Source organism: Populus trichocarpa, chromosome 4 (assembly GCF_000002775.5).
Source record: "Populus trichocarpa isolate Nisqually-1 chromosome 4, P.trichocarpa_v4.1, whole genome shotgun sequence".
Taxonomy (NCBI): domain Eukaryota; kingdom Viridiplantae; phylum Streptophyta; class Magnoliopsida; order Malpighiales; family Salicaceae; genus Populus; species Populus trichocarpa.
The window spans coordinates 4348259-4356963 of record NC_037288.2 but is presented as its reverse complement, the minus strand read 5'-3'; positions in this window follow the sequence as shown (position 1 = coordinate 4356963).

Genomic DNA, 8705 nt, shown 5'->3' with positions numbered 1-8705 from the left:
TTGTACTTAGTTGAGCCTAATACATCGTATTTTGTTCTAGAAGTTGTGCACTCATTTTATCTAACTCAATAACCACTTGTTCCCAAATCTTTTTATGTATAATCTCATCAAATTCCTGTAAAAAAAATAGTTTGGGTTAACATGTAATGTACCTAAAGTTGAAACAGTGTGACCCTCCTTTAGTTCTCCGGTTGATGCCATAGGCAAACCATAAACTCAATTCATATCAGGTCCATCACTTACAGTAGCCTTCAACTACACTTGAGGATCGTGAGGAGGAGGAGTGAGAGTGTTTTCTCCAAGTTTCTCAAGCAATTTGGTGTTATATCTCTATTATAAAACAAAACAAAAAATCAAGTTTGAAAACTCAATTATATTTCATATTATTGACACAAATAAACAATCTTAAACCAATAATAATTATTTAAACACTTACAATGAACGGTTTCTCTGAAACAATGGTTTTTGCAAATGATCACTTCATCATAAATATGATGAAACGAGTAGCTTCAACATTGCTAAACCTAAAAATTAATTTAATGAAGTCATTTTCATATAATTGTAAATTAAACTTAAACTCAATAAAAATAAATAATATAATGAGACAAAACAATTACTTAATTTGAGAGATCGCCCTTTCATTATGATATCCATTTTCTTGAAATGGACTCTATCAATGAAGGGTTACCCAATCTATTATCCTAAATGGTTAAGTCTTGGTCGATAACTTCTACATTAAATGCCTCTTGATAATCATCCCTTAAAATTCACAGCACAGTTACCAACATAACTACTTAAGTAAGAGCGCTCTTTTTAAACTTGGACTTGGACTTTTAAAAAACAAATATGGTACCTAAAAGGAAACGATGAACATAAATTAGAAAAACGTACAACAAAACTATCCAACAAATATAAATATAATACATTATAAAGCATCAATAAATATCTTACTCATACTAAAATGATAATAAAACATATCAATAACAAATTCAACTATTTATTAAAAATGAATCACAATTAACCTACATAAATCAACTAATAATTTAAATTAACAACTCAATAACTCATCATTTTTTTAGTTCCAAATTAACTCAATTCCTCCAATTTAGAAAAATATAATTTATAATTCAATAACTATCAAACATTCATAAATTAAAACATATTTAACCTTAATTGTTATCAATTCCACACAAATTTAATTTTCTCTAAATTTTCAACTAAACCATAAAATTGATTAAAAATAATAATTGCAGCCCAACTAACTACCCATTATTTATTCAATTAAAGAATAAATAATATCAATTAATATCCTAATTATTATCAATTATAAATGAATTTAATTTTATCTAAATTATAAAAAGAAATTGTAAATTGACTAAAATTAATTGAGATCCAACTAAGTATCCATTATTTCTTCAATTTAAACTTGTTTAACCTAAAATAACCTTTAATTATTATCAATTCTACACAAAATCAAAACCCTAGATTGAAAAAAAAAATGGTACCCATTGAATTACCCATCATTTCTTCAATTCTAACACACCTAAATTACAAAATCACACTTAACTTTAACAAGTGACAAAATAAATTCATTTACTCAAATCTCAAACAAACTCTAAAATAAAAGTTCTATATTAATACAACAAAATTATCATTATAAAACAAGTAAAAAACTTAAATATACAAGTAAATTATAAATACTGCAAATAAATTTCAATAAGTTAACTTAAGACATACCTTGGTTAAAGTAGAAATGGATGGGTTCTTGGAGTGAACCTTGACAAAAAAAAAATTAACTAATGGAGGGAAGCTTAGGCCTTGGGATAGTTGTTGCATCGGCTCCAGCAGGTTGTCATGGCTGGATTAGTGGAGGTGGCTGTCAAGTTTAGGAAGAGAAAGAGAAAGGGTTTTGGGTTTTTGTTTTGATAGATAAAGAGGAAAATATGTTGTAAAGAGCCTATAGTCGAGTTTTAAAATCTCTTAAAATTACAGATAGATTTTTTATTGGTATTTTTATCGGTGATTTGACATGTCAAAAATGCCAAATGAATTTTTTTTCTATTCCATTTCTATTTCTATCTGAAATTACTATAGAAATTTTTTTGTCGCATTTTCCATTGGTAAACCGTGATATAATATTCTCATCAACGTTTTCATTTCTTTTTTCCAATTTTTTGGTAGTGAATCCACTCCTTTGCAAACCTTAAGTCAAGTTTTTTGGCATGTGATTTGATGTTACATGGGGAGCATGGGCATTATGTCAATGAGTGTTATAAGTTGATAAGTCGTTCGAGCAAGAATATATTAATAGAAGATAAGACTAAAAAGGAAAATGAAGCCTCTAGAGAGCTTATATATGATGGTGAGGGTAAGAGAGATTTTATATATTGATTGTAGTGCAACCTTAGTCATCCAAAAGAGTTTTCTCACTCTCAAGGATTATTTGGGTAAAGATTGGTTGCGCGCTATCTTTTATATGAGATGCATGATTATAAAAAAGGTGTGTAACATGATCATCTAAAATGGCAATTATGAGAATCTGGTATTGATAGAGGCAATTAAGAAATTGAAGCTTAAAAAAGATAATTTTCCCGAGCCCTATAATCTAACTTGGTTAAAGCAAGAAAGCAAGGTAATCATATATAAATAATGTTTAGTTTATTTTTCATTGGCAAAACATATGACGATAATGTTTGGTGTGATGTAGCATCTGTATATGTGTGCCATATATTGTTAAGGAGGTCTTGGTAGTATGATAGGAGTGTAGTTCATGACAAGCGATACAACATATACACCTTTGATATTAAAGCAAAATATATGGCTTGATGCCAAGCAGATAGGGGTAGTTTTATGGTTGAGCCATATAAGAGAAAGAGTTTGTTGTTTATGTCTTGGTTTTTGGAGGAGTTAAAGAATAAAAGGGTGGCTTTTACTTTAATATTGTAGAGTAGTTTGTTTAATATGGCTAGCAATAGTCCCATAAAGGTTCAAGGGGTATTGATTGAATTTGTAGACCTAATTCTAAAAGAGTTGCTCTGGGGCTACCTCTCATATAAGACATTTGTCAACTAGATTGATCTCATTCTGAGATCTAACCTATTGAAAATACAACACATGGAACCATCCATAATTTTAATTTCTTGATTGCATCTATTATATAGTTCATTAAAGAACATACTTTCTAATAGATAGAAAAAACAAAAGCCAACTTTCGGTTAGGTGAATTATAATGCCTTGGATTTGGAGATTGGAGGTGTCTTAACTAAGAAGGTTGTCTTGTGGTGTTTTCAATAAGAAACATATGAGTTCCAAGAAGAACTACTTCATATATGATTGAAGTTTTATGCCTTGTTCAATCATTGATGCATTAGCGACACTACCTAGTATATGAGTTCATACTCATTAGTAATCATAAGGATTTAAAGTACATCAATGTTCGATGGAAGTTGAGTCACTAACATGCCATGCCAAATAGGTGTCTTATCTTCAAGATTTTACCTTTTTCTTAAGGCACCAATCTAGTTCTCCAAACAAAGTATTGGATGCACTAAGAAGGTGGGTCATTCTCATCGACACCAAATGCATTAAGGGTATGGGGTTTGATAATTTTTAGGAGATATACCCCGGAAATCCATCCTTTAGACATTTATTTTGAGTTAGTTGCTGGTGGTAAGTTAGGTGATTGTGTGCTTGTTAATGGTTACATGTTTTATGGTGTGAAATTGTATGTTCTTAATTATTCCCTCAGGAGTTTATTATTTATGAGTTACAACAATATGATGGCCACTTCAAGCATGACAAGCTATTGACCTTGGTATCATCTTATTATTATTGGTCTAACCTATCAAGTCAAGTGTTAGGATTTGTGAAGAGGTGGATGTCAATGTTTTACTATGATATTTATCCTGGTGATGGTGGGTAGGTTTTCTAAGATAACATATTTTTTTTCTTATAAAAAGACCATGGATGCTTCTTAAATTACCTATATTTACTTTAAGAAGGTGGTTCATTTACATGGATTTCCTAAGTCCATGATCTCTGATCAAGATACCAGATTTATGAGCAACTTCTAGAAGAGTGTGTGTGATAAGTTGAGAACTAAATTGAATTTTAATAGTGCTTACCATCCTTAAATGAATGATAGATAAAAATGATGAATCAAAATTTAGAGAATCTTTTACGAAGTGGAAAACAAACCAAAATATTAGGACCTTGTCTTGTCACAATAGAGCCCTTTTAAGATTGTGTATGGGAAAAATACACATGGTGTACTTGAGTTGGTGCCTTTTCCTCATTTTGATTCTCTAAGTGTCCAAGCTAAAGACATGGTAGATTATCTTTATAGGGTGCATGATCAAGTCAAGTAAAGGATTTCTAAAAGTAATTCTAGATACAAGACCCGAGCTGAGAATCATCATAAAAATATCACTTCTATGGTTAGTGACTTAGTATGGGTAGTACTTACTTGTTATCGGTTCTTGTTGAAAGTATAACAAGCTTTAAAAAAGAGGAAGATTGATCCATATTAGGTATCATAGAAGATCAATAACAATGCATATAGCCTTCTACTAGTCTTCTGAAGATCTCTAATGTTTTCAATGTGAAGCATTTGTCCAAATGTTTAATGGATGATTGAAACTCGAGGACGAGTTCTTTCCAACCCAAAGAGACTGATGCAGTAGGTTCAGGAGGACCTATAAAGTGAAAAATGGATATGTTACAATTAGACCACTTGCAAAGCCTACCAAACACATTTATGTACTATATAGACAGGTCCAAGCTTAAAAAGACATTTGATCAGGTCGAACGACCTATTTGATGAAGACGTACATATCTTTTGATACAACAATTAGATCCTACTCAAGTTTTACCATAAGTTTCTATAAATGTTGGCTCGTTGTAACCAGCTAAGATCGGGAAGGCCTTCAAATTAGTTCTACGAAGATGCTTTTTTTAAGTTTTAGTATTTTTCTCATTAATTTTGGATTTCGGCTATTAATTTTCCAATCTAATTATGATTTATTTTTATTTTTTTTATTAAGGTTGGTGATAAACATATTTAAATTATTGTTAGCCTTTTTCTAAGGCAGATATTGACAGAATAATTTTATTAAAAAAGAACATTGTGGCTAGGATTTTTGTTTTGGGTTTTTTCATTAATTTAATCTTTTTAATTCCTTTGACTTTATCTAGTTAATTGGGGATGCATTAGTTCTAGATAGTGACTTCTGCTGGTTGTATATCTTATATATGCAGAATACATAAAAGAGAGCAAAACAATCCAAGAGAATAAGACAAGGAAATCCATATACATAATCCTCAATGCTTTGGAAGCGTTACACACCACAAGGTCCCGAAGACGGAGTGCTCTGGTATTGTTTATTCTGCTCACTTTTAAAAAAAAAAGTGCAACAGAGAATTTGACTGCATTTTAGTATAAAGAAAATCATTCTGAAAAGTGACTTTAGCAACATTGGCAGTGTGCTCTACGGCTTCAAGAATATGTGTTGAGGGTGCTTGAAGCATAAGCATTATGAATTGTTTTTGTGTTGTCAGTGGATGAAAGTGTGGCAAACTTGTTGCCTGTGGGGTAAAGAATAGAATGCTGTGAATTACATCCATCTTTATTTACAATGGACACAGGTGTTTGGTTCTTTTAACCTTTTCTTCTTATTTGATCTGTTCTCTTCTTCAGTAAAAATAAATCATCCCTTGATGAAGTCTATCCAATAAACCGAAATATAGATTCTAAGCACACAAATGGCGGCCACATTTCAGAAAATGGAAAGAAAAACAGCAAAAGATGCTTCTGGGGCTGAGCAGATGCAAGAGTCCTTGCTTTCACGTAATCCTATACTCGCAAATTCATGCGTAAAAGGGACAATAAAGGTTGCAAACTTTTATACTTATGCGATGTGTTATGGAGTAGAAGTGATCCAGCTTGTCGTTGTTGAAACATGAAATGTTATCCAGCTTATCTAAGAGATAGTTTCTAACATGGTGAGTGCCTTGTAGAGACTAGAGAGTGATCACAATATTTTCTTCGGCCAGAATGAATGAACTGTTATGCATTGCAACAAAATATGGATTTAAGCCAAGTGGAGCAGACCCACTTAAAGCGGTGTTTGGGACATGGTATATTTTATTTAAAAGTGATTTTCAAAATGTATTTGAATTGTAAAAGCATAAATTTGATTTTTTTAATATTTTCGAATGATTTTTTTACGTTGTTGCTGATAAGAAGATGATAATAATAATAATAATAATAATACATTAAAAAAAACACTCTGAAAAAGCATTAATCTGAATACATTTTCTCAAAAGCATGTGCACCATATCAGAAGAAAAGCAGGGTCACTTTATTTCTATAACATACTTATTAATCTTATCCATAGTAGCCATTTTATGAGCCAGCCAATTCCCCTAACTTTCATAGAACGACTGCTGGCTTTTTAGTGGTGTTTAGCATCAGGCCCGCCTGGACTCACTCGTTTACTGGCACATTGATCACCGACAGCTTCACTCTCGCCCAGGGCTCGAATTGTCCTGATCAGGTTCCTTCGTACAACAGATGGATCAAGGGGGCGGGCCTCGGATTGTGCAAATGACAGCAATATTAGCAGTACGCACAGATAACATCTCAAGCTAGCCATTTTTCTTATTCTCTCAGAAAATTTATTGAGCTTGTTTTGCAGAGAAACAAATGAGGAGGGTGTAATATATAGAGATCAGCAGCGATATCCCTTTTCATATAATAATCAAAGTGGGTGGAAGTCATCACATTCTATTGTGTTTTTAGTGGTTATATATATATGGTTGTGATCCCTTTAAATTTTTCTGATTGCTAAAAGAATTACCGACCAGTTCGGTTCTAACAATGTGCCGGTGCCAGTCAGAACTACCAATCTATTTGTTCTAACATTGCACCTACTAACTTGAGCATCATGTGGTATGAAAGAAAATGAAGGAGGTCATGACTTGGTAATTTTTTAGTATGTATATTCTGTTCAATATACTCTATCAAGAATTAAGAATGAACCCACTCATGGCCGGCCGGCACCGCCACCATGCCTATCTTATGAATGCCTAATTTCCTTTCTGCCCACAGAAATTAAAGCTGATCAACTGCTTTACATTTGGACTCTGATGAAATCGATTGTCACCAAATGTTTCCTTGTAACATAAAGCAAATTAACTAGTACCCTGCTATGACACTAGCTTTAGTTTGATGTGTATGAATCTCTGTAGCTATTAACGTGCTTACTTACCAGTGAATTCTGCGCAAAGCTTGCTAACTATTTAGATCATTCCCAGGTAAGCTGAACTATGATTCCAACCTAGATTATGAATAGCCTATGCTTTTGTTCCGAGTTAGCTGACACGCTCATGCATTTTCTTATATGAACCAGGCAAAAAACATTCAACAGGAAAAAAGAAATAGCTCAATTAATGTCTTCAAATATGTTCATAACCAGTATATGATTTCACGTAAAAGTCAGAAGCAGCCAGATAAATTGATTGGAGTTGGTCATTTGCATAATTAAAAAACCCGATTTAGAGGTTAACCCATCCCAAGACTCATCAAGATCTACCGGGTTAATCTAGTCAATCATAACTTTTTTTATTAAGAAAACCCTCTAAAATGATATCATTTCAAAGTTTTTTAAGAAAATCTAAAATCCAGCCCAAACTAAACCCCAATTTCACATGTCGATGGATCTACCTGCCAGACAGATTTCACAACTATGGTCATTTGTTATAACTTTAGCCTCCCTTTCATCGGCATCCAGTTCTAAGATTGTGGCAGCCGAAGCTGGCAAGAACCTCTATTCCAAAGGCAATTAGAATAAAAGTGGAAGAGAAAACAAGAATTCTCAGGTCATCTTGGGTATTGACACATAAATGAGAAAGACATGAGAACTTTCTTTTTTGGAATTAACGGGATTGTTTAGATATTAGATTTCCTATAGTAAAGAAGATTTGAAGGTGAATCCTGTTAGGCATTGAAATCCAAATCCTCCTCTTATTGTATTCTCAATACCAAGCGAATCAAACACGGCTCCAAAATAACGAAAGGTTTGATAAATCCAATGCAACAAATTGGGGAGCTTCCATTGATTGACATCAAATTTGTATATATATTTTTGCTTTTGGAATTGGGGTTCACCCATCTAATTCTTTACCACAAAAAGAAGAAACGAAAGCAAGATTCAATGGACCATCAATCAAGCAGAATGACTGTCTAGACAGTGGAATTAATAGAGCTATCTAAAATTTTTGCTCGGATGCAGCAACTGGGTCTTCTTGCAGGACGGGTCAGCACCATCTTCAGCTCTCCTCTTTCCACATTTCAGTCTGGAAGCTGAAGGAAGTGAATGTAAAATACGGATCCTATCATCAAGAACTGACCTCAGAAGGATTTCTTGATTCAAGAGGTTGGTAATGTCCTCAAGCGGTCTCCTGACTCTTCTTTGATTGCTTGTAGGGAGTGGAGATTTAGATTTAGCAACTAATAAAGCATCTTGCTTTGGAAAGAAAGGGGGGACGTTCTCCTTGTTGTCATACTGGCTCTGAAAGAGGACAGCCATTGCAAGAGATAGCGTGAGAGAGAGAGGGGGGGGAGGAAGAGGTGGTGATGAGATGGGAGGGGCAAGAAGAGGTATATATAATGGTGGCACTTTGGAGGGGAAATGGGAGGTGAAATT